The sequence below is a fragment of the Sciurus carolinensis genome, unplaced genomic scaffold (assembly GCF_902686445.1).
Source record: "Sciurus carolinensis unplaced genomic scaffold, mSciCar1.2, whole genome shotgun sequence".
In the NCBI taxonomy this organism is placed as follows: Eukaryota; Metazoa; Chordata; class Mammalia; order Rodentia; family Sciuridae; genus Sciurus; species Sciurus carolinensis.
The window spans coordinates 2,406,911-2,434,626 of record NW_025920119.1 but is presented as its reverse complement, the minus strand read 5'-3'; the positions used below and the strand labels follow the sequence as shown (position 1 = coordinate 2,434,626).

General features: G+C 45.1%; 1 long non-coding RNA gene across 1 annotated transcript in view; it reads left to right on the top strand.

The window, feature by feature from the left end:
* Nucleotides 1–532: 532 nt before the first annotated feature.
* LOC124973634 (uncharacterized) overlaps nt 533–27,716 on the top strand; it is a 172,952-nt gene continuing 145,768 nt past the window's right edge. The window contains exon 1 of the long non-coding RNA XR_007106690.1: nt 533–584. This is a non-coding gene — a long non-coding RNA (uncharacterized LOC124973634). The remainder of the gene's footprint in view (nt 585–27,716) is intronic.

Below are 27,716 nucleotides of genomic sequence, written 5' to 3'. Positions count from 1 at the left end.
GTTCTGCTAAGTTTCTTAGGGCCTCACTCAATTGGCTGGCCTTTAACTACCAATTCTCCTGACTTGGCTATCTGTGCGGCTGAGATTACAGGCATGTGCCACACCGTTGACACCTTCTTTTGACTGTGACCCATCACATATGGGCGCATGTCGAATTTTCCCCTTATGTGATATTCACAGATTCATGAGTATTTCAGAATCTTTTGTTAGTATTGGTGAAACTGCATGACATACTCCGGTGAGGAACTTCTATTGAAAACTTAAAGTAATATACTCTTGATTCTCATTCACCTCTCTATAGACATCCCAGTACAAACATTTAGCTTCACAGTCAGTATGCTACATAATTTTCAACTATTTCTCTTATAATAATACATGAATAAATGCCCTTAAAGACCTTTGATACTAGTATACTTCGGTGTTAGATTTGATTGTACTAAAGCTTACATGGTTTTACAGGTGAAATACAGAGTTTCACATCAAAGCCATCAGAGCTGTCAAAAGTTTCAGTTTCTTCGAGACCAAATTGTAAAAGCTCCCCAACAATGGACTTATCTCCCTACCAAGAATTTCTGGCATCGAAGGTAATATATACACTTTGGGATGATTGTGGGATTCTTTTAAATAACACTTGTATGTTTTTTTACTTACCCAAAAATTCATCTAACGTTTATTGAGTACTTCTTAGGGACACTTGTTAGATATCATGGCATACTCCTGAAGACTATCCTGTGAACATAAGTATTCTTGTGCTTTTCCCATTTTCCTAATGTGGAAAATTGCTAAGTCTGACCATCAGATAATTGGTTAAGACAAAACAAAGCCGACACACTATGACTGCAAAGCTTGCATTCTTAATCAGTATACCATCTGGTTTCTCCATTGATGTTTCCTGTGAGCTTCATTCATTCAATAACTGCTTCGTTAGACCACATAGTAAGCAGTGAGGATACCATGTAAGATGCAGCCTCACTTTCTTTCCTCAGAGATAGTATATTATAACGGAGAGGTCAGATAAGCAAACATGATACTGTGGAAATAGGAAAATAAATTGTAAAAAAGGCTCCCCACACTCCCCTGGTTCAAAGGGAAAAGAAATTTCCATTGGTCTGTCCATTTATGGATTGCATCTTCCTTTGATGTGAAACTCTGTATTTCACCTGTAAAACCATGGTGAAACTGCATAACATACTCCGGTGAGGAACTTCTATTGAAAACTTAAAGTAATATACTCTTGATTCTCATTCACCTGTCTATAGACATCCCAGTACAAACATTTAGCTTCACAGTCAGTATGCTACATAATTTTCAACTATTTCTCTTATAATAATACATGAATAAATGCCCTTAAAGACCTTTGATACTAGTATACTTCGGTGTTAGATTTGATTGTACTAAAGCTGAAAGTTGGTGGGCATGAAGCAGTAGTGTAGTGAAGTCTCAGATTTTGACATCTGCATGGTTGAAAGCACCAATGATAAGAAGCGACAACGTGAGGAAGGAGTGAACCTCTGCCTCTGTTCTATCAAGGAACATCCACTTTCTCCCATTTTATATTTTGAGTAACAATATATGATCATATTTACAGGTGGGGAAATAATAGTTCCACTTACATTCGCAAAATAAAAGAAAAACATTTAAAAGACATTGTTAGAGACAGGTCATGTAGATAGGGCTAGGGCTTTCTTTTCAGTTACTGGAAATAATCCCTTCAGAACACACAAGAAAAAATAAAAATACATTACCTATGTTTCGTAAGAGCCAGGAAACATATTCTCTCACAATCTCTCTCTCTCTCTCTCTCTCTCTCTCTCTCTCTCTCTCTCTCTGTCTCTCTCTCAATCCCGCGCACACACACACACATGCAAATGCATGCAGAGATACCATCACCATCACAAAATCATCAAAAACTGGCATTTCCTCTCAGGAAAATGCACATTTAATGTTTAGAGCAACTATGGTGAGTGGGTTTCTCATTTCCAAGGCAATGGGTTAAAGATTTTTGCATGAATCAGGCATTCACTTCTTTAAACTCATCCCAATTATTGATTCTCGTTTTTATTCCTTGTGCTATGGGAATACTGTTGAGGAAGTGTGGTCCTAAGCCAACATGTTGAAGCCCTGGACCTACTTTTTCATCTATAATATTCAAGTTCTCTGGTCTTATTCCGAGGTCCTTAATCCATTTTGAGTTTAGTTTCATGCATGGTGAGAGATATGGGTTTAGTTTCATTCTGTTGCATATGGATTTCCAATTCTCCCAGCACCATTTGTTGAAGAAGCTATCTTTTCTCCATTGCATATTTCTGGCCCCTTTTTCTAGTATGAGAAAATTGTATTTATTTGGGTTTGTGTCCGTGTCCTCTATTCTGTATCATTGAACCACCTTTCCATTTTGGTACCAATACCATGCCATTTTTGTTACTATTGCTTTGTAGTAGAGTTGAAGATCTGGTATTGCGATACCCGCTGCTTCACTCTTTCTACCAAGGATTGCTTTAGCTATTCTGGGTTTTTTTTTTCTTCCAGATGAATTTCATAATTGCTTGCTCTACTTCTGTAAGGTACATCATTGGGATTTTAATTGGAATTGCATTGAATCTGTATAGCACTTTAGGTAGTATGGCCATTTTGACAATATTAATTCTTCCTATCCAAGAACATGGGAGATCTTTCCATCTTCTGAGATTTTCTTTAATTTCTTTCTTTAGTGTTCTGTAGTTCTCATTGTAGAGGTCTTTCACCTCCTTTGTGAGATTGATTCCCAAGTATTTTATTTTTTTCGATGCTATTGTGAATGGGGTAGTTTTCCTAATTTCTCTTTCTGAAGATTCATCACTTATGTATAAAAATGCATTAGATTTATGTGCATTGATCTTATATCCCACCACTTTACTGAATTCACTTATGAGATCTAAAAGTTTTCTGGTGGAATTTCCTGGTTCCTCTAAGTATATAATCATATCATCAGCAAATAGGGATAGTTTGAGTTCTTCTCTTCCTATTCGTTTCCCTTTAATTCCCTATTGTGTTATGGTCTCTTTGGTTTCTAAAATTGAGAAGGATTTGTTTGACATACATGGATGAACTACTGTTTGGGGCATAGATGTTTATGATTGTTATATCTTGCTGATTTATGTTTCCCTTAAGCAGTATGAATGTCTTTCTTTATCCCTTCTGACTAACTTTGGCTTGAAGTCCACATTATCTGAAATGAGGATGGATACTCCAGCTTTTTTGCTGAGTCCATGTGCATGGTATGTTTTTCCCCATCCTTTCACATTTAGTCTATGGGTATCTCTTTCTATGAGGTTAGTCTCTTGCACGCAACATATTGTTGGATCTTTCTTTTTAATCCAATCTGCCAGTCTATGTCTTTTTATTGATGAATTCAGTCCATTAACATTCAGGGTTATTATTGAGATAGGATTTGTATTCCCGGTCATTTGGTTCATTTTTAAAATTTTATTTATTTATTTATTTTTTTGACACAACTTGGTTCCTCCTTTATTTGACAGTTCCTTTAGGATAATTCCTCCCTTTGCTGATTTGCTTCTTTGTTTTTTATCTCTTCCTCATGGAATATTTTGCCGAGAATGTTCTGTAATGCTGGCTTTCTTTTTGTAAATTCTTTTAGCTTTTGTTTATTGTGGAATGATTTTATTTCATCATCAAATTTGAAGGTAAGTTTTGCTGGGTATAAGATTCTTGGTTGGCATCCATTTTCTTTCAGAGCTTGAAAATTGTTGTTCCAGGCTCTTCTAGTTTTTAGGGTCTGGATTTAAAAATCTGCTGATATCCGTATTGGTTTCCCCCTAATGTAATTTGGTTCTTTTCTCTCACAGCCTTTAAAATCCTGTCTTTATTTTGTATGTTAGGTATTTTCATTATAATGCGCCTTGTTGTGGGTCTGTTGTAATTTTGTGCATTTGGAGTCCTATAAGCCTCTTGAACTTGATTTTCCATTTCATTCTTCAGATTTGGGAAATTTTCTGATATTATTTCATTGACTAGATTGTTCATTCCTTTGGTTTCTTTCTCTAAGCCTTCCTCAATCCCAATAATTCTCAAATTTGGCCTTTTCATGATATCCCATAGTTCTTGGAGATTCTGTTCATGATTTCTTACTATCTTCTCTGTTTTTTCAACTTTGTTTTCAAGGTTAAATATTTTTTCTTCAATATCTGAGGTTCTGTCTTCCAGGTGTTCTATCCTATTGGTTATACTTTCTATGGAGTTCTTAATTGGGTTTATTGTTTCCTTCATTTCAAGGATTTCTGTTTGGTTTTTTTTCAATATCTCTAACTCTTTATTGAAATGATCTTCTGCTTCTTGTATTTGCTCTTTTAACTTTCAATTAGTGCGATCATTCAATGCCTGCATTTGCTCTTTCATCTCATCATTCAATGCCAGCATTTGCTCTTTCATCTCATCGTTTGCTTCCCTGATCATTTTAATTATGTACATTCTGAACTCCCTTTCTGTGATTTCTTCTGCCATGCTGTCGTTGGATTTTATTGATGTAACATCTACATTTGTTTGGGGCATTTTCTTCCCTGGTTTTCTCATATTGTTCAGGAATCAGTGGATCATTAAGATATTGCAGATTTCCTCTATTGACTTATAATTTCCCTGAAGATTGCTAGTATATCCCCTCTTACCCTTCAGTAGCCTGATGTCTTGGAGGAAGTTGATAATGCGGTGCTGCACAAGAAAGCTGCCTCTCTAGGTTTGGTGACCCTCAGGTGGTGTATATTCCCTGATAGTGGGCAGAGGTGTCTCCACGTGTTGACCAATGGTCATCCAAAGGGGAACTAGGCTGCAGGCTGAGGTAAGGCCTGTTTGTGCCTATGTCTCTGTACTGTCCTTGTGGGAAAACCTCACCCGGCGGGGAAAACTCACCTGGTGGGGAGGTCTCGCTAGTCAGTTCCCCTCCTAGAGGTTCCCCTCAATCTACAACTACCGCCTGGGCTGGGCTGTCTTCCTCTGCAATGTTCCCAGGGGCCCAGACCTACCTCCTGGGCCTGGGAGCCTCACCCTTCACAGACAAGTCTCCTTAGTCTGCCTCTCCTCAGAGAGTCTGCCCGTAGTCCTGGAAACTGCGCTCCGCCCTAAGCGTGTCTCTGTGCAGCTCTTTCACCAAGAAGCCGCCTAGGTCCCGGGACCCTGCGCTGCACCTAATTGCCTGGCTATGCAGCCCCTCCTCTGAGCCGCCACCTGGAGCCCCGTACAATAGCTCCGAGTCCCAGAGACCCGCCACACACCTCTTCCTCCAGACAGCCGCCCGGTGTTCCGACGCATTCACTAGGAGTCCAAGCAACTTACTTTGCGTCTCCTCCTCCCGTCAACCGCCCGTAGCCCTAGGCAGTCACTCCCGAGTCTAAGTGACCTGCCCTGTTCCTCCTCCTCCTCAGGGTAGCCCCCCGGGTGTTCACGAGTGGTCGCTCGGAGACCAAGTGACCCAACGCGCTCCTCCTCCAGGCAGGCCACCAGTGTTCAGGAGCGGTCGCTTTGAGTCCAAAAAACTCACCACTCGCCTCCTCCTCTGGCAACCACCTGTGGCTCTGATGCAGTCACTCCTAGACCAAGTGAGCCGCCGCGTTTCTCTTCTTCCTCTGGGCAAGCCCCCGGTGTTCAAAAGCAGTCACTCTGAGTCCAAACAGCTCACCACGCAGCTCCTCCTCTGGCAACTGCCTGTAGCTCTGATGCAGTCACTCCTAGACCAAGTGACCCGCCACGTTCCTCCTCTTCCTCTGGGCAACCCCCCGGTGTTCAGAAGCGATCGCTCTGAGTCCAAACAGCTTGCCACTCAGCTCCTCCTCAGGCAGCCGCCCGGAGCCCCAGTGGTTGCTCCGAGTCCAAGCGCTGTGCTGAGCTGCCACCTCTATGATGATCCCAGTTGTCTGTGTTTACTGCTTCAGCGGGGGAGGGGCATCTCGCCGGGCAACTCTACTTCACAAAGTTCCCTGTGTTCCGAGACTACCGCCCCATCCGGGACGCCTCCCCAATGGGAGAGACTCACCTGGCAGCTTTGAGTTGGTCCCAAGTCTCTCAGTATCTCCTCTTTTGAATCCTGCGTCCTGGAGCAACATGAAATGCAGCCGCCTTCTAGTCTGCCATCTTGAAATCTCCTGGAAGACTCTATTGCCCAGTGAAGCTGTGGCTGTTTGTGCAAGTTCTCTCTACGGCATTCCCACCAAGAGGAAATTCCCCCACGGCACATTTTCAGAACATATCCCCACCAGCAAGTGGCCCAGGCCTGCAGATTCCAGTGCTCAGTTGTCCTATCAGTGACCAGGAGAGGTGGTCCCTGGAAGTTTGAGAGCCAAGTCAGACTTTGCCTCTTTTATTTTCTTCTGCCAAGGCCACCAGCAGGATTCCATCGAAGGCTGCTCACTCAGCCCTGGTCCCTAATGATACCCGTTGCTGACTCACATTACACCCCGTGATGTGACCAAGAAATAAGCCTTGACACTTGACACATGGGTTGGTCAGCACATCAACATAGCCACTGCTTCTCTGCCTTCAACTTGCATGAGAAACACTGAAGGTTCAATGAAACCCACTTCCTGGGATCAGTGGCATCCCAAATACCACACCATTAGATACTACATGATACTACTATACTCCTATGGTCTTGCTGTGGGGTCCATGAATTTGCACTTCAACAGGGTCCCATGTGAGGTAGATAGCTCTGTTCACCAGAACCATGAGTCGCACCTGCTATTCTCTCCTGATTGATACATGACAGATATTTGATATCAAATCACTTGAAGCTGCCTTAACCTCCTTGTCACCTACTTGTTCTCACCATCATTATCAACATTCATGTCACCATTACCATCTTCATCAAAATCATCACCATCACCTTGATCACCTGGGATCCACCATCTTGGAGAGAACCACCAGGGCAGCGTTGAACTGACCAACATCAACCGTCTTGTTCATTAAAGCATTTCTCCCTGTAGCCTCATATTTTGAATAAAAGAACTGTTTATATGAGGGGAACAGATGCAGAGGAGTCTTGTGTAAATACCTTTACATAGTAACCAGAAGGGGGGCCGGGGAGTAGCCCAGTGGCAGAGCACATGCTAAGCCCTGGGCTCAATGCCCAGCACCAATAAAAAAATAAATCCTGGAAGAAGAATTGATGAGGACTACATTTCAATAAGGCAAGTAGGCATAAAAACTATTTGCATAAAATACATCTAAATAATACTAATGCTTGATGCCAGTTCTGAGTACGTGAATCCTTCATTTAAAAAGAAATGGGGGGGGGTTTAAAACAGTTAACTCACAGATACTCTTTCATGAAGTACAGTAAACCAATTCCAGAAAAATTTCAAACTATACAACTTCACAGAGTTTTGGAAAGCTTCACCTCCCAGGGACTTCACCTGAGCAGTAAGGGTCGGTCATCCAGGAGGTTTTACCTGTGAAATCGAGAGCAAGAAAGCACTCCTCTCACTTCCGGAAGGGTCTCCCACTTCCTAAGTCCTCTTTAAGATGGTCGTCTCAAAAGTCCCAGCCGGAGAGAAACGGATTGCCAACCCTGCAGCTCGCACAGGGCCTGCAGAGGCCTGGCACTCTCACCAGCATCTTCTTGAGCCAACATCTTGAAGATTTGAATTTTGTAAAGATCTGTAACCTCAGGAAAGAAAGCATAAAGCATATTCCCTTCAATCTGCATTGACACATTTTAATATTAACTTAGCAACCTTTTCCTAGGAATAAAAAATATACTACTATAATAAGCAATAGAAACTTTGAACATAGCAATATTCCTCTATCCCTGAGAAGCTCTAACTTAGTTCCTGATATATCTACTCCTGTGACCCTTCTCCACAGTTGAGAATTTGGGAAATGAGCTAATATTATTGGACATCAGCCATGATGGGCCAGACACAGGTGATTGTACACAAGTGTTCCAGAATCCTCTCATACAGTATTTTATTTCACATATTTATATGAAAATTCTGAGGTCAAAAGTGTGAGAGTTAACTTGTCCAAGGTCAGACGTCTAGTGGATCATGAATACGGAGACCCAGGGCCTGAGGAGTAGCCCCTGGCCTCACCTCCATGACAGGATGATTTTGATACTGATTTTGAAAATCAGGATCTGGTCCTTGTTTCCCCTATGTGGAAGATTATACTCCTGAGCAATGCCGAGGCAAGAACAGAAAGTAGAGTTTATTTAAGAGATAGAACAAATAAAGAGAGAGAAAGAAACACTCTTCTGGAGAGGAGGGGCCCAGACCTGGTGCCTGAGGGTGGGGTGTCTCACCCCTTAGAGATTTTAGCTTTCCTCTCTTCTCAGATCTACCTGACCAAAGGCATTTCCTTGCTTGTGTTGATTGCTTGTATCAGAAAGGGCCACCCTTCCCCTCCCCTGAGGTCCTTGGGGTTAGCTGCCCACACCTTTCCTTCTCTTTGGTAATCAGCCCACTGACCTCTGCCCTGGTCTCAGTCATGCTCACCTGAGAGTCACTCCTAAGTGTTGTCTGGCCACACAGATCTCCTGACCCCTGTCCTGAGAGGGCTTCAACAGCAGCAGAATCCGCAGCACCAGAGCTCTGAAGTCCCTCTTCAGAACTGACCCCTGCATGATGAGGCCAGCCCCTGCTCTCTCTACAAACCATCCTTCTCCAGCGTTACCCCGCTGGCTGACGATTGGCAAGGAACATGTGCTCCTCAGCTGGAGAGAAGAAAATGCCCCAAAACCACAGGTGTATCATTGTCATTAGTGAGACCCCCGTGTTCGTTTGGGAAGCTAGGAAGCCAAATGAAGCTCATCATCAAGTGTGTGGTTGACAAATAAGTAAGTCTGAGCAATCCATTAACTCAAACATCCCAAGGACAAGCAGAACACCAGCCATGCTCTGCCCTGGATGAGGAGACATCAGAGAGGGTGGTGGAGCCTGGAAGCCCCCAGACCAGGGGCTGCTCTGCAGGGAACCTGGAGCTCCGGGGCTTCTCTTGTGGACCTGCAGTCAGCCATGACCAGCAGAGCGGCAGAACTTTGACTCCCATAAAGCCACAGCTGGAAGGGGCACCAGGGGCCATTGAGAAAGCACTGTTATCTCAGCCTGGAGACAAAATCCAGGGAAGCAGCATGGACTCCCAAGGTCGCTGAGACTTCCTGACAAAGACAGACCCAGGCCCGGGTCCAGGGCTGCACCTCCATTCCCTCATTCACTGCTGTCTATTGAGCCTGGCTTATGCACCTGGCATCTGGCAGTTTTCTTACGAGGAACCAGCTCATCTCTTCCAGGAAGCATTCACTCAGGAGTTCACTTACTTAGCAACGGTCCTCTGAGCTCTGACTACGTGGTGAGCGTCCAAGCAAAGCTGGCACTTGTTACCACTGGTGAGACTAGTTTGACTCACACTACTGAGGCAGGGGAGAGGGATTGCAGTCTGCACCGAGCTCAGTTCCACTGAGACAAAGGCAGGCGGCTTTTCCATCCTGGGGTGTACTAAGCAAAACCAGCAAGAAGCTTAGGCAGGAGTTGGGTGGGCTTGGGACACCTGTGTTTGCTAAATGGAGCTTGTCCAGATCTGCTTCTCCCCTCTCACCGAGACAGAGGATTACTTTAAAGGGACTGTTCCATGGTCCTGGAAAGAGATATTCCTGGGTTGCAAAACTGGAGGAGGCTAGGAGAAGATTTTCATTTCAAAGGGGCAGAAGAGGAGTTTACAATGGCGAGTTTTCTGAAGAAAAGGCTCCACGACAAGGGGAGGCAGGGGCCTGTGGTCAGGATCCTGCTAGAAGGAGCAGGATGCTGAGTGGTGCTGATCTTTTCTGTGAGGACCTCAAGACCTCCTGTCCTTCTGGGGACAGGGCCTTGAGCTGAGAGGAACTGGGCCTGAGTTTACTCAAGTGTCTCAGGGTAGGGCTGGACAGAGGATCTGTGCTGAGTTGGCAGTTCTCATGGGCCTGGTTGAGAAGATCTGAGAGGAGCCCAGCTGAGGTTTGAGCCAGGAGGGAGGTTTTGTCAGAACTGTAGATGAAACAGTGAAGGGAACGGAAAACCTGGCCTTGAGATCGCCAACCTGACAGTGTAAGTCACTGTGTTCAACTGATTTCATAACTGACAGATTTAACGTGTTCAGATTCTCCTTTCTCTGTGAGTGTATGTGAGAGAGATGGAGACAGACACACAGAAACAGAGATGGAAAAGGGACAGCAGGGATTTTGAGAGAAAGAGTAAGCAAATTATTTGTAGTTTGGGTAAATCAGCTGGCTATTCCATTTAGTAAGTGTTTGCCTCCAAAATCAAGTGGAGAATGAGAGACTCAGATCCACTTTGTTCTGTTTGCTTGAGTCCACAAAGACTGCGCATCTGAGCGACCCATTAGACTGCATATGATTTTAGCCTCGGAAGATTCATAACTTCTGAAAATTTCTCCTTCAACATAAGCCAAGAACTTCCCACAGCTTCCATCAAAGAAATGGCCATCTGTTCACACACACACAGGTCTCCTGTAGGATTTATCAGAAGCCAGCATGCTGCTCTTCACAGCTGCACCTTCCTGTGTCTGTGGATGCCGACAGCACAGGATGCCATTGAGGAAGGATACAGAACCCACAGGGACATCAAAGCACCCAGGGACAGAGCATGTGGGAAACCTGCCATGCTTAGCCCCAGTTGTTGGGAAACAAATTTGAAAATCAAGCACCTGGTACGAGGAGCTGTCCACAGGAAGTAGCTGTGCAGAGCTGGGAGGAGATCTCCCAAGGCATGCAGGAAACACGACAATCCATGGTCAAGCTTACTCCCCTCAACCAGGGCTTCTCACAACCTGCAGCAAAGGCTGAGAAGCCACACACAGGGTGGGCTTCAATGGGGAGAGAACAGGATGCACATAAAACCTTATTTTAAATCTCGGTCATCATGTGGGTCTGGCCTCCTCGTGGCTGCACAGTTTTAGGCCTGTAGCTCCAGGTGGAGACCCACAGAGTCAACCAGCTGCACTTCAGAGGAAGTGGAGGGGAGGAAGGGCGGGAAGGAGGAGTGGGAGAGAGAGACAGAGGCAGAGATGGGGAGAGAGAGGTGCAGATTGAACCTTGCCCTCTCACCAAGCCTGAGTTAGTCCCAGGGATACTAGTTTGAACCGTGCATTTCTTCTATAAAGGAATGTGAATGTCTGAGCTGGCAGTCAGGGTGAATCTCAGGATGCAGACCTTAGCAATCTTTCTCTAACTCATTCCTAGAGGACGATTCCTAAGAGGCGAGATGACTGGGTTAGGATGACCACTGTGTGATCAGGCGGCCAGCTCAACTCTCCCTCCTGCCATCCGTGGCACCCATGTGACATACCTTCTATATGCCTGGAAAGGTAGTTTCTATAAAGAGTGAGGGAGGAAGGGGGCTGTCAGTGAGAAGGCAAGAATCCTCTGTCGTGGAGATCTAACATGAGCATGTTCCACCCATTTCATTGAGATCACCAGCCAAGGAGTAAAGCAGCAAGATGCCACGCTTAGTTAAAAGAAGGATTTAAAGACCAGCCTGATCAGGCACCAGCTGCAGTCAGCTGTGAAATGAGAGCAGCTCGCTCCTCACAGGACTGTCATGTGGGTTAGACAGGAGCAAGTGCATGTGCTCCTCAGCACAGGCCTGGAGTGTAATAAGTGCCTGATAATATTTACACTTTGTGATTTTTTTATATGGAAACTCTGAACAAGACCCAGTTTAGTTGAAGCTTAAGTTGCTGTAAAACTTGGAGCTAAAATCTAACATGAAAATGATGTCTTAAAGTACTAAGAATCACTTGTGGCAATGTCTGGTAGAGGCAAGCAACAGCCCAGCATTTCAAGGACTCTGAAATGAGTCCCATGTGGCCCCATTGTGAAAGAGCTGCTGAGGTGTGGAGGTGAGCCTGGGACGCAGGGGCCATCAGGGTGGGATGGGAAGACAGGTCCAGGGTTCTAGAAATGGAGCAGGTACATAGTGTCTAGCAATGTGGACAGGTGTGAACAAAGCCCATGGAGGGGTCTCCTCATTGGCTGTCTGAAGTTCAGTTTTCTGGATCCTCTAATAGCATGAGCAAGTCTAGCAACATGTGATCTATCTTAAAGGGCCTGGAGCTGAGAGACAGAGGGTACTCGCAGTTTAGCTACCTGGTCCAGCACGATATGTTTCATGACTGGTTAAGGGTCCTAGGTATAGAGAGGGTGTGTCTCGTGTAGTGAAGGCAAACACCAGAAATGAGGCTGAGCCAGCCCATCAAGGAGAAGACTCCTTGACATATGGTCTCCTCAGCTCAGTGGGCACCTAAGGAACTTTGCAGGAGAGGAGGACACTCCAAGGGACATTGCAGGAGAAGAGGACACCTGAGGAACTTTGTAGAGGAAAAGGACACCCCAAGGGACTTTGTAGGAGAAGAGAACACCCCAAGGGACTTTTTAGGAGAAGAGGACACCCCAAGGGACTTTGTAGGAGAAAAGGACACCCCAAGGGACTTTGCAGGAGAAGAGGACACCTGAGGAATTTTGCAGGAGAAGAGGACAGCCCAAGGGACTTTGTAGGAGAAGAGGGTACCCCAAAGATCTTTGCAGGAGAAGAGGAAACCCCAAGGGACATTGCAGGAGAAGAGGGCACTCCAAGTGACTTTGCAGGAGAAGAGGACACCTGAGGAATTTTCCAGGAGAAGAGGGCACCCCAAGGGACTTTGCAGGAGAGGACACCTGAGGAACTTTGTAGAGGAAAAGGACACCCCAGGGGACTTTGTAGGAGAAGAGGCTACCCCAAGAAACTTTCAGAAGAAGAGGGTACCCCAAAGACCTTTGCAGAAAAAGAGGACACCCCAAGGGACATTGCTGGAGAAGAGGATACCCCAAGAGACTTGCAGAAGACGAGGGCACTCCAAGGGACTTTTCAGGAGAAGAGGACACCTGAGGAACTTTGCAGGAGAAGAAGGCACCACAAGGGACTTTGCAGAAGAGGGCACTCAAGGAACTGTGCTGGAGTATTGGCCAGCAGCACTAGGAATCGCCTCGTTAGGCATGGTGACCGCACGTGCTCCATGTGAGTCACTCCTACTTTTGATTCAATGTCCTAATTGTTCCAGAGCGGCAGTGCCGGTAAGTGCTTTCCCCTAGTCACAGTAATCACGCGTCTTTGCAGTGCATCATGGAAAACTCTGCACCCAACCAAGTGTGACGGAGAGAACCATTATGCCTGCTGATCATTGTCATGTGCTGTTTTATTTAATGGCAACCTCTTCTTCACGAACTGTTGTATACAAGAAGACATAAAATACTCACATGATTAAAAATCACATTATTTAGTGAAGATGATCTGATTGCATCTTCACTTACAGCTGCTCCATACTTTCTATTTGAAGGTCCTGAAGGGCAATTTTTGTACGGGGGATATTCTTTCCAAAGTTCACATATGTTAAATGCCTTCTCACCATGAGAGGATGTGAATTATTTCCTCAGAATCCAGTGGGAAAGGCCACTCAGGCTTGTCATGAAATCAGGTTTAGCTCCGTGCTCATAAACTTAGCTAAATTGCACTCAGAATCGACCCACAGTGTACCTGTGATTAACGACACCATGTTATAGACTTAGACACATGTGAAGGAGGCAGATCTTGTGTGACATACTCTTACCACAGGAAGGGAAACATTTTAAAATATTTCAGTGAGTTACGACTCTGTGCCAGGTGCTGTGCCAGCCATGGGTGAGCAACCTAGGAAAATGCTGGCTCTGAATTGGAGTATGTTTCAGCAGGACACATTTCCCACACCGCAGGACAGCCAGGGCTCCAGTGGGAGACTCGGGAAGTAAGATCATTGCTCAGAGACAAAACCCAGAACATCAGCAGGCCGCAGCTTAAGGGCAGTTAGAAGGTCAGGCAACAGCAGCAAAGTGAGGCCCCAGGCAGATACACGTAGATGGATCATGGGCGCCACTGTTCTCTCTGTTATATGACCAGGGACATCTAGTCTGTTGAGGGCCAACCTTCCAAAATGCCAGCTCTGCTTCTCCCTATCCTGGCTCCAGAGTGGTCTGCACCAGGCTGATTTATACCCTGGAGGCTGAGTTCCAGGAGGGGACTTGAGTCTCCTTGAGCTAATGGAGGTCGGTTACCATATCAACCCAGAGCTGCTCCGAGACCTGTGGCTCTCTTGCTCTCAGGCTGCTGAAAGCTGACTGCCCACCTGCAGGGCAACGAGGACAGGGGAGGGCCTGCTCCTCCCCACCTCCTGGCAAATCTCAACCAAGGACTCTCAGGGAATTTAATTTTCAACCCATGTACATGGTGGCCCTGTGACTTGCTTTGGTCTATAGGATAAAGTGGATATGACGATTAGCAGAAGGCTCAAGAAGTTTCAATGCTTCTTCTTTCCCTCCTGGAATTCAGCTTCCAGCATAAAAATAAGCCTGTCCAGCCCACTCTGAACCAAGGATCTGGGAAAGAAGAGCTGACTTCCTAGCGGAGGTCAGACCACATCAGCCAACCAGTGACCAATCCCTGCCAAGCCTGTGCGTGGACCTCAGGCAAGAGTAGAAAAATCTCAAAACCAATCCCAGAAGACCAGAAGGACTGCCCAATGGGCCCACAGTCTATAAACAATGACAAATTAACACCTTAAGCCACTGAATTTGGGGCTTTTTGTTACACAGCATTATTGTGATGACTGCTAACTCATACAGAATATTTCACAATTTTAATCAGTCTTACTGAATATTTGGAGATTGTCTAATAATTCATTATATGATGCACACTCTGTGGTTGGTTTTCTACCCCATCTTCTTCTCCCGTCCTCTTGGTCTTTCTTTCCTGCTGTCCCTATTAAACCTGTCTTTCCCTTTGCAACCAATAGGAAAACAATTTTGGAATATGCATTCTTGAAAAATGAGGCAGAAGCTAAAATGACAGCAGAGGAGAGATGGTGCTCTGTACAGGTGTGCTTCTTGTATTCATAGAGGAAAGCACAGAGTAATAGTGACACCAGTATTATAGGGCCATGCTTACAGATGCACAGGAGATTGCTGCTACCAACCCAGGCAAGGAATCCTGCAGTTTCCAAGTAGCTAGTATGCTGATTCAAGAAGCTGATCAGGCAAGCTTCTCCATCAACAGAAGTGGGTACATCCACAGCTCACATGAAACTGAGCAATGATCCATACTGTTTAAATTAGTGGTTAAGTCTCTTAAGTTGACTAAACTTTCAAGTGCCTGCTTTGTTCCCCTGTGGTATTTCTAAAGGAATAGTATGGGGTTCAGAAGAAGAAAGCCACCACCACTCCTGTGTGATGCTTATCATCCTGTGCAACAAGTCACGAGGCTGGACTTTATCAGTAGACAAGGTTATTATCCAACCAAAGAAAACGTTGACCCAGACTGAGCAGGGAGGATCCCACCGCTGGAGAGCCCTCCTTCCCCAGTGATGTCGGTTCACAAAGATCTCTCTCGGAACTCCTGCTTGGCTCTGTGTTGTTCTTTCAGTTTCAGTCCAAATCAAAGTAGAACAGCCTCCCTTGGTATTGAGAAATGGGATGTCCAAGTCTCTCCAAGCAGCAGGTCCTTCCAATCGTCTGTTCGAGGCTTGGGATGGGTTTTCTTCTGGCCGACAGCAAGATATGCTTGAGGGTGCAGACACAGCTAGAACTTACATCAACGCAGACACTCTGGAAAGGCCAAGAGGGAGATGGGAGAACTCCCCACCAACACCTGCTAGGAACAGAGTGAGCAGCTCTCAGAGACCTAAGGGTATCACTGAGTCCCTGGCCTCCAATACCTCAGAGGCCTCAGGGGAGGCTGGACAGGCTGCAGGTCCCATGAGAGCATCAGACAGAAATGGGAAATCATTTTAGAGAATGAGGCTATTGACTTGAATTTTATACTGATCATTCAGAAGAATGCTATATTTTAGTTAAGAAATTGAGCAGAAAACCTCCGAATACAGTACATCTGAGCTTATTTGAATCTTAATCTCCTTCTCTTTCTTCTTCCTTCCTTTCCCTCTTCCCCTTTCTTCTCTTCTTCTCCCCTCCTCCCTTCTGCCCTGTTTCTTCTTCCTCCCTTCCTCCTTCCTTCTTCTTTCTTTCATTTTCCCTTTTCTTTCTCTCTCAGTGTGAATTTTATCACTTCCATTCCAACATCTCAGTGTGGCTCTAGAATTGGAGAGATGACTCTTACTTACTCTGCACCCATAGGAAACAGATTCAGATTATGTGCTGACTTTCTGACATAACCATTACTGACTTTTCTCTTAATATAGAAACAATGCATGTTTGCTTAAGAAAAAATAGGTAATCCAAATTTTACAGAATCGCCCACACCGAGTGTTATGGATTGGAGTTGGAAAGTCCCCAAAGGCTCCTGTGCTGAAGGCTTGGTTCTCACTGAGGTGTGTTCAGAGGTGGCGCTTGTGGGAAGGACTGGGTCATGAGGACACTGACCTCATCAATGGGGTTATGCATTAATGAATCAGTCATGTGACAGTGTTCTTGGAGGTGGTGGAAATGGTAGGAGATAGGGCTTAGTTGGGGAAGAAGGTCACCGGGGGCATGCCTTGGAAGGGTGTAACTTGTCCCTGGCCACTTCCCACCCTCTCTCTCTCTGCTTCCCTGCTTCCTCTGCCACACCCTTCCACCCTCATGTGCCTGCTGGTCATGGGGGCTGAAACCTCTAAAACTACAGGCAAACATGAATTTCCCTCCTTTTCAGTTGTTCTCGTCAGACACTAGGTCCCCTTCCTGCCTCCAACTCCCTGGGGGTGGCTGCACGTCCTTCCCCACCTCCCGGAGCCCCTGAGTCCATGCAGATGCTGGGAGGGTTGAAGGGAGGGTCTGCATCTTCTCTTGTCCCTCTGGCATGACCAGACAAGGGCTGTCATCTCATCCTAGGTTCCAGCAAGGAAGCCACAGGATAGGAGCTGCTTGACCAGTAGTGGACATGTAGGCCTTGTCCCGACATGGCAGCCACCCTCGGATGGACAGGGGGAGGTGCGGACTGCCTTCAACCCTCCCAGATGTCCAGCAGTGGACATGTAGGAAGTGTAGTGAGTCAGGACAAAGATTTTGACAGTCGTAAGCCTTGAGGCTGAGGTTTGGGAACTTTGGGGGGTCACAAAACACCTGCTGCACCTAGGCGGGCAGGGTGGGAACGGATGCAGAAAGACACCCACAGACAGGTGAGGGGCCCATTGCTCTGCATCCTCAGGTCTCATTTCACCTCACGGTGTTCTAGAAGATAATAATGGGGAGCAGAGGTTGCCTTCTTCATGGCCACCGACACCCTTCAGCCGCTGGAGACGTAAGAAGGGGCACGTCCAGGAGGGCGTCTGACCAACAGGCTTTGAAGGTAGTTCCCACTGTGTCCTGCAGGCCCAGTTGAGGTCGAGCACTGGCCACAACGGACATCCTCTGAGGTCCCCGTTAAGCCGACATCTCTTTCTCCAAATGCCAAAGGGCCGACCCACGGCCGACAGTTCTCTGCCTCTGCTTTTGCCCCAGTCGCTGTGCTGGTGGGCTTCCCGTCAGTGGGCAAAGCCCTGAGACGGGCACGTAGAGGAGGGGAGTTATTTTCCTTGTGGCTGCAGAGGTTTCAGTTCATGCTCAGCAGGCTCTGTTGACTTGAGCCCGAGGTGGGTAGAAAATCACGGCAGAAAGACATGCAGAGAAGAGAGGACACCAGAGGCTGGGGAGGGTCCAGGGAAGGCGCCACAGGGGCGGTCTGTTGATGGGCTCAAAGTAACATAGGGAATAAGTTCTGGCGCTCTGTACACAGTAGGGCAGCTAACAACGTGTTGTGCATTTCAGATGACTAGAGGAGAGGATTTGAAATGCTCTCATAGTAGGCAAACACTCCAGGGATAAGCCTGTGGGGATGCCCATTACCTCGATTTGATCTTCGCATGATGCATCTATGTACAGAAATGTCCCACTGTGTCCCGTAAAAATGCACATTTACTACGTGTAAATGAAATTTCAAAAACTCAGCTCCCAGGGCACATTCCACACTCTGAAGGAAGGGACTGAGCTTGGTAAGGAGAGTGATAGACGAGAATAAGTCCTCACAGGGTCAGTTCAAGACCCAACACTGCTGCCAGGCACAGTGGTACACACCTGTAATTCCAGTGGATCTGGAGGTTGAGGCAGGAGGCTCTCAAATTCAAGGCCAGCCTCAGCACCTTAGTAAGGCCCTAAGCAACTTAGAGACCCTGTTTTGAAATAAAAAGGGCTGGGGATGTGGCTCAGTGGTTAATCACCCCTGGTTTTAACACCAGGTAAACCAACCAAACAAACAACAACAAGAAAACTAACAGTGCTAAGATGACCAGCAAGAGAAATGAAGAATTCTGTCCTGTGACGGGCAGCCCACCTTCTATGGGGATGAAGATCAAGTCACAGTGTAAAGCTGACTCACTCGTTGATGCCCTGCTAGCCCAGCTTATTCAGTATGGCTAAAGGGTGTCTGTTTATTCTTCCCTGTTTTCTTGATTTAATGATGAATAGTGACTCCTTTTGCTTTCAATGAGCCCTGATCGGGATGGCAAATTATGTGCTCACCCAACTTAAGTGGCAATGGGTTTCCAGAGAAGAGGAGTAAGGGAGCCAGGATCCTTAGAAGCTGTCCATGGTGCTGCCCTGGGGCCACGTTTTCTGTGGCTTTCTAATGATTCTTTCAGCTTCATTGGAAAGTTTCAGTTACTTACGCCCATTTTGAACACCTTAGCTTGAGTTTTGCCAACTGTCTTTCCTCATTTTACACAACGTCCTGGGGAGTTCAGGAGATGGGGCACCCCACTTTTCTCAAAAGTCTTCCCCTGCTCCCCCCATTCATAGTTTTACACTTTTCCCTGACTGTTACATGGCAAAGACTCTTGACACAAAACTGGCTCTATTTTCAATGAAAGGGGGATTAAAAAACATCCAATGATGTTTTAAAATCCCCCAGATGACAAGCTAATTGTTCCAGCAGGATGCACAGAAAATGCAGTGGGAATCATTTTGCAATTTAGTGTTATTCAATGATATAATCATGGACAAGTAATCACCCAGAATAAAACCAGTGATGATGACTGATTCCTAGAGATGCACTTATTTCAGCTACCCTCGTATTAAATGTCAAAATCCGTAAGTACTTGTCTTGTTGAGTACTTTTTAAATTTAAGTGCAATAGCAGAGCGCAGTTTCTGGACCATCTGTGAGGCACCCATCAGGTGCAATGGGAAGTCTGATCATTGTGGCAGAAACCGCCATTGCTCTTGCAAGGGAGGCCAGGGAACTGGGCTGGCCTCTCACCAGATTCCGTGGCTGGAAGCACATGCCATCTTGTGAAATGAATGGAAGACTTGAGCTTCGTTTGCTTCTTTTGCAAAATTCAGACTGGATTAGAGAATTGAGAGTCCATCTTTCCAGAGCCTGGGGCCCTGTAGATGAGCTGCAAGCCATGACTTGGCCTGGGGGCTTGAGCCTCCCTTACCCTCTCATCTGGAAGTTTCCACGTTTAATTCTTCTACACAGGGACTAAATTTTGCTTAACCAAGAACTTTTGAGAGCCCTTGGATCCCGCGGGCTCTGCAGGGCCGAGGCCCTAATGGGCCACGCCTGAGCCCCTCATGCCGTTCTGGCTCCTGGTAGTGGAGCCAAGGAGGCTTCCCCCAGGACCTTCCACCTCTCTGCAGTGTGCTGGGGAGCATGGATGTGGAAGACTGACCCAGCCGTTCCTGTTCCCACTGGGCCTCTCCCAGAACACAGATCCAAGAAGCCTCCTCCAGTTTCCGCAGGGCCTCTGATGTCAGGTCCAGTGGTGTGCAGGGCCAGGTGTGCCGGCCTTCACCAGCAGGCAACAGCATCCAAGAGGGCTACCACCCTGGTCCCAATTACCTTCATTCTCTGGCCGGTGAGGGCCTCCTGAGGCCCCTCCCTGAAGTCTGTTATCCATGAACCAAGCAAACTCACCTTCACAGAAGCCAATCACATGCCCCAAGTTCAGTTTTCAAAGCTGCTCCAACTTCACTTGAGCTTGCTCCACTCCCAGTCTATCCCACAATTTCACTTGCTCACATTAATTCCAGTGGCACTGATTCAATCCCTGATCCTGAGCACATCTAATCCGTGCCTATCACAGGGCCTTCGTATGTGCCATTAACTGCGTATGGAACGAACTGTCGAAATTCAAACTCATCCCCCCACTTCATTTCCTTCATAACATTTACCATTATCTGAAACTAATCTCTGAATTGGCAATCTGCTTATTATCTCCTTGTCCAGGAGAATAAACTCCCTGAGAATAGAGGTCCGTATAGTGCTATCCATCTCAGGGGTAGACCAGTTAGCCAGGCCTGACAGGAGAAAGCGTCCCACCTGGCCCCGAGCTCGGAGCCTGCTGGGGAGCTCAGCCCGTGCCAGGCAGCAGGGGTCCACACTTGCGTTGCTCGCGGCTTCATTGTCTGACTGGTGAATTCCCCAAATGTGTTCTTGTGATTCGTTCAACACAGAGACTCAAACTCAACCTTAAATAAGGAAAATGGGACAGCTCATTAGTGACCAGACAGGATTGGGACCCAGGGGCTTGGGTTGCCTCAACAAGTGTGTCTCAGTGATTCCTACTGAAGACCCCAAATAAGGCAATGTCTCTCTGGAAGTCTGGGGCCTTGGGTTGGTATGGTTTTATTTTCGTATGACGAACAGCTGGCACCTCACTGCAGGATGAACTAACCGGAGTGGCATTTAGGCTACACAGTAATGCATGTGAATGACAGGTATTTTCTAAAATGTGCTTTTCACCTTTAAGGAAAGGAAGCAACAGAGACCACAGCAGCTATAACTGTTCAGCAGTGTTTTGTCTAGAAAAGTCCCTGCAGGCCTTCTCTGGAAAATACATAAAAGCGCTGTGTAGCTACTTGTTATTTACACTAAATGGCTGCTTCCAAAATGTTCCCAGGAGGTCTGTTGAGCTTGGAAGTGCTCTGAATGAATTTTCTTAAATCTCATTTACTCTGCAGATTACTTGACAAGTCTCCCTTCATACAGTAGGCAAGCCATCTATGTCCCGGGCATGGAGGACACCACCAGATGGGTGGTCCTGACATGGAAGGGTCACCTGTCACACAGGCTCCTGGGGTCCCTGAAGAGTCACAGAACCAGAAGGTCAAAGTGGCCTTGGGGCCTCTCCAGGCCCCCTGTGTATTTGCCTTTCAAGAGGGCCAGCCTGCTCTTCAGTATCCTCAGGACCTGGAACGGCAGGTCCACCCTATCCAGCCTCTCTCCTTGATGTGCAGAACCCGAATTCCCCATGCCCCTTGGCACCTCGGGCTGGAGTGGGGTCCATGGAGACAGGGCACCTAGCTCAGCACCAGGGGCACTGGGCTTGCTCTGGGGGCTTCCTTGTCCTGAGGCATAACCTCATTTTCCATTTCCACGAACAAAGGGCTCATGCTTTGCGTTTCAATAACTTGATTTTATTGAGTTTGAAGCTTCATACTCATAGAAAATTCACTTTTTTGTTGCAACATTTGAGGATAATTAGAAGGCATAAAACCAAATGAATGAATCACCACAATATTTTAAATTAAATATCACCAGGTCTGGATCCATGAGAGGATTTTCATTATTCAGGGGCACAAATGGGCAGAGATTTCAATTATGTCTAACATCATTTTCTACTCTCAACATTAAAAAGTGCCATGGAAATAAAAACGGAATTCACCATATTAATCTGATTTTGAGAATAATTCATCTGCTCATTGAAACCAGTAGAATTTTTGATAACAGTAAGCTAAAAGTATTAAAGGACTTAAACTTCTTGGTAACAAAAGCTAACCATAGTGGAGAAATGTATTTATTTCAGTCATGAGAGGAGGAAAATTTTACTTAAAAAACAAATATCGAGATAAACAAAAATACTCAACCAGACAAAAGCTGTACACAAATGCTCATAGCAGCATTACTCGTCATAATTGCCAAAATATGTAAACCACTCAAATTTCTATCACCCATATGGGGATAAGCAAGAGGTTGTATGTTCATACAATGAATATTATGAACACTAAAAGAATTAAATATTGACATGTGCTTCAATGTGAATGAAACTTGAAAACTAAGTGATGCTAAGTGAAAAAAGCCAGACCTGAGAGACCACATCTCATAAAACTAATTTCCACGAAATATCCAGAGTAGGCAAATCCGCAGAGGCAGAGAGACATTCAGGACTGTCAGGAAACTGACAGGAGGGATCTGGGACAAGAACCCGGGAATACTGAGTTTCTTCATGAACTGATGAGGATGCTCTCAAGTTAGGCTCTGTTACAGGTTCCACGACTATTGAAAATTCACATTGATTTTTTTCATTTTAATTGGGTGAATTATAGGGTACAGGAATTATCTTCAATGAAACCATTTGGAAATTAAATGAAAGAAAATGAAATCCCATCCCCTAAGACAACACCTAGAGCTTTAGAAAACTCAATTACTTTATCTGGTGCTTAGCGGAGACCAAATCCAGTTAAATCTCACCGTGCATGCTCAAATCTGAATGGAGCCCTCCTCACTAGTGTTAACTGGACTCTCTCTGTGCATTTCAGCTCTCCATGTTTTGTTTGTTTCCTGATTAGCAATTATCCTCTTAGAGACAATGCTACCAGGCTGTGCTTCAGAGGAGTCTTGCCTGCCCACTCTCTTTCCTCTGCTCTGTGCCCAGCTTGTGGTGGAGCACTCTTCATGCATGGAATCTGTCTCTTCCCCAGAAAATATGCCTGCCATTTTTCAAGCACATCAAGGGTTAAAAATCTTTTCATTCTGTGCTTTAAAAGGAAAGGAAAAGGATCCAAGATGGCGGCCTAAAGGGAGACTGCACCCCCAGTCGCTCCAGAACCCAGGAGTTAAGAAGGGGAGGCATTGAGAGACTCGGACTGAAATAGAGCCACAGGTGAGTCTGCCCACTGGGTAAAGCTCGGCCCGGATAGAGGTGGCTTATCGGAGCTAGGCAGGGCAGCTAGAGTCATCCACAGGCAGCCCTGCGCACTCCGGCGGTGGGCCCCGCCCACACAGCCAGCTTCTCCAGGTTCTCGGAACAGAACTGGCCCGCTAGTGAGAGCCTTTCTGACCAGAACAAGCTCCAAGTCCCGGAGCCACTGCAGCGCAATGTACTCCGGCACACAAGCAGCTTCAGGGACCAGGATAGGGCAGCCAGAGACCTCCCCAAGTAGCCTGGACCCCTGTGGTGGGAGGTGCCTTTCAAGGCTAGCTTCTCAGACCAGACCGCCCAGTGAGAGGTTTTCTACATAGAACCAGCCACAAGTCCCCGAACCAACGGAGAGCTTCGATCCGCAAGCAGCCTCTGGGATCAGGGCAGGGCAGCCAGAGAACTCTTCAGGCAGCTCTGCCCACTCCAGTCGCAGGCTCTCTTCACAGGGCGATCCAAGATGGCAGCCTAGATGGTGACTGCACCCCCAGTTGCTCCAGAACCCAGGAGTTAAGAAGGGGAGGCATTGAGAGACTCGGACTGAAATAGAGCCACAGGTGAGTCTGCCCACTGGGTAAAGCTCGGCCCGGGTGGCAGGCCCAGATAGAGGTGGCTTATCGGAACCAGGCAGGGCAGCTAGAGTTTTCCCAAGGTAGCCTTCCACATTCCGGCAGTGGGCTCCTCCCACACGGCCAGCTGCATGGTGCAGGCCCACAGTGAGAGCATTTCCGCACAGAACCAGTTCCAAACCGTGGAACCAGTAGGGGGCTAGGGGCAGTTTTCTTCGGATGCGCTGCTTTATCAGATTCCTCCAAGACATCAGGCTACTGAAGGCTGGGAGGTGATACACTGGAAATCTACCGGGACACTATAAGCCAATAGCGGAAAACTGCAATATCTCAGGGTCCCACTGACAGCTGACCAATATGAGAAAACAAGGGAAGAAAATGCCCCAAACAAACCTAGATACTACATCAATAAAACCAAATGACAGCACAGCAGAAGAAATGTCAGAAAGGGAGTTCAGAATGTACGTAATTAAAACGATCAGGGAAGCTAATGAGGAGATGAAAGAGCAAATGCAGGCATTGAAGGAGGAGATGAAAGAGCAAATGCAGGCATTAAATGATTGCACCAATCAACAGTTAAAAGAGCAAATACGGGAAGCAAGAGATCATTTCAATAAAGAGTTAGAGATACTGAAAAAAAAACCAAACTGAAATCCTTGAAATGAAGGAAACAATAAACCAAGTTAAAAACTCCATAGAAAGCATAACCAATAGGATAGAACACCTGGAAGACAGAACCTCAGACATTGAAGACAAATTATTTAACCTTGAAAGCAAAGTTGGCCAAACAGAAAAGATGGTAAGAAATCATGAACAGAATCTACAAGAATTATGGGATATCATGAAAAGGCCAAATTTAAGAATTATTGGGATTGAGGAAGGCTTAGAGAAACAAACCAAAGGAATGAACAATCTATTCAATGAAATAATAACAGAAAATTTCCCAAATCTGAAGAATGAAATGGAAAACCAAGTACAAGAGGCTTATAGAACTCCAAACATACAAAATTACAACAGACCCACACCAAGGCACATTATTATGAAAATACCTAACATACAAAATAAAGACAGAATTTTAAAGGCCGCGAGAGAAAAGAATCAAATTACATTCAGAGGGAAACCAATAAGAATATCAGAAGATTTTTCAATCCAGACCCTAAAAGCTAGAAGGGCCTGGAACAACATATACCAAGCCCTGAAAGAAAATGGATGCCAACCAAGAATCTTATACTCAGCAAAACTTACCTTCAAATTTGACGATGAAATAAGATCCTTCCATGATAAACAAAAGCTAAAGGAATTTAGAAAAAGAAAGCCAGCATTACAGAACATTCTCAGCAAAATATTCCATGAGGAAGAGATGAAAAACAACGATGCAAATCAGCAACAGGAGGCGCTAGCCTAAAGGAATAGCCAAATAAAGGAGAAACCAAATCATGTCAAAAACAAATATGAGTCAATTGACTGGGAATACAAATCATATCACAATAATAACCCTGAATGTCAATGGCCTGAATTCATCAATCAAAAGACACAGAGTGGCAGATTGGATTAAAAAGAAAAATCCAACAATATGCTGCCTGCAAGAGACTCATCTCATAGAAAGAGACACCCATAGACTAAAGGTGAAAGGATGGGGAAAAACATACCATGCACACAGACACAGCAAAAAAGCTGGAGTATCCATTCTCATTTCAGATAATGTGGACTTCAACCCAAAACTAGTCAGAAGGGATAAAGAAGGACATTACACGCTGCTTAAGGGAAGCATAAATCAGCAAGACTTAACAATCATAAATATCTATGCCCCGAACATTGGCTCATCCACGTACGTCAAACAAATCCTCAATTCCAGAAATCAAATAGACGACAACACAATAATACTAGGCGATTTTAACACACCTCTCTCACCACTGGAAAGATCGTCCAAACAAAAATTGAATAAAGAAACTATAGATCTCAACAACACAATCAACAATTTAGACTTAACAGACATATATAGAATATACCATCCAACAAAGAATGAATACACTTTCTTCTCAGCAGCACATGGATCCTTCTCTAAAATAGACCATATTTTATGCCAGAAAGCTACTATTAGCAAATACAAGAAGATAGAGATACTACCTTGTACTCTATCAGATCACAATAGCCTCAAAAAAATAAAATACTTGGGAATCAATCTCACAAAAGAGGTGAAAGACCTCTACAATGAGAACTACAGAACACTAAAGAAAGAAATTAAAGAAAACCTTAGAAAATGGAAAGATCTCCCATGTTCCTGGATAGGCAGAATTAATATTGTCAAAATGGCTATACTACCTAAAGTGCTATACAGATTCAATGCAATTCCAATTAAAATCCCAATGATGTACCTTGCAGAAATAGAGCAAGCAATTATGAAATTCATCTGGAAGAATAAAAAACCTAGAATAGCTAAAGCAATCCTCAGTAGCAAGAGCGAAGCAGGGGGTATTGCAATACTAGATCTTCAACTCTACTACAAAGCAATAGTAACAAAAACGGCATGGTATTGGTACCAAAATAGACAGGTAGATCAATGGTACAGAATAGAGGACATGGACACAAACCCAAATAAATACAATTTTCTCATACTAGACAAAGGTTCCAAAAATATGCAATGGAGGAAAGATAGCCTTTTCAACAAATGGTGCTGGGAAAACTGGAAAACCATATGCAATAGAATGAAATTAAACCCCTATCTCTCACCCTACACAAAACTCAACTCAAAATGGATCAAGGACCTCGGAATCAGACCAGAGACCCTGCATCTTATAGAAGAAAAAGTAGGTCCAAATCTTCAACTTGTTGGCTTAGGATCAGACTTCCTTAACAGGACTCCCATAGCACAAGAAATAAAAGCAAGAATCAACAACTGGGATAGATTCAAACTAAAAAGCTTTCTCTCAGCAAAGGAAACTATCAGAAATGTGAAGAGAGAGCCTACGGAGTGGGAGAATATCTTTGCCAACCATACCTCAGATAGAGCGCTAATTTCCAGAATCTATAAAGAACTCAAAAAACTCTACACGAAGAATACAAATAATCCAATCAACAAATGGTCTAAGGAAATGAACAGACACTTCACAGAAGAAGATGTACAAGTAATCAACAGATATATGAAAAAATGTTCAACATCCCTAGTAATAAGGGAAATGCAAATCAAAACTACCCTAAGATTTCATCTCACCCCAATTAGAATGGCGATTATCAAGAATACAAGCAACAATAGGTGTTGGCGAGGATGTGGTGAAAAAGGAACACTCATACATTGCTGGTGGGGTTGCAAATTAGTGCAGCCACTCTGGAAAGCAGTGTGGAGATTCCTCAGAAAGCTTGGAATGGAAACACCATTTGACCCAGCTAACCCACTCCTTGGCCTATACCCAAAGGACTTAAAATCAGCATACTACAGAGATACAGCCACATCAATGTTCATTGCTGCTCAATTCACCATAGCCAGATTGTGGAACCAACCTAGATGCCCTTCAGTTGATGAATGGATAAAGAAACTGGCATATTTATACAATGGAATATTACTCCGCAATGAAGAATGATAAAATTATGGCATTTGTAGGCAAATGGACGAAATTGGAGAATATCATGCTAAGTGAGATAAGCCAATCTCAAAAAACTAAAGGATGAATGATCTCGCTGATAAGCGGATGAGGACATATAATGGGGGGTGGGAGGGGTTAGCATTAGGTTTAGGGTTAGGTTTAGGGTTAGGGATAAGGAGAGCGGTAAGAATGAAGGAAAGAAGGACTGTATAGAGGGAAAAGAGGGGTGGGAGGGGTGGGGGGGAAGGGAAAACAAAATAAACATCATTGCCCTATGTAAACACAAATGGTATGCCTTGACTCTATGTACAAATAGAGAAACAACATGTATCCCATTTGTATACAATTTAAAAAAATAAATATATATATATATATAAAAAGAAAATACATAAAGGAAAAAAATAAAAAGGAAAGGAAAATGTTCATAAGAGCAGTAGCAGCCTGCTCTTACACAGCGCCTAATCCAAGGCAGTGACCCAACTACTAATTTCATTCTCAAAGTAATGCTAGTAGCTCGATTCTATTATAATGCTTGGTTAAGTAGAGATAATGTGGCTTAAATTAATTTTGAAAACTTAAATATTAATTCTAATTGCCCTTTTAACCGAATGAAAATATTTTAAATTAAAAATCGTTTT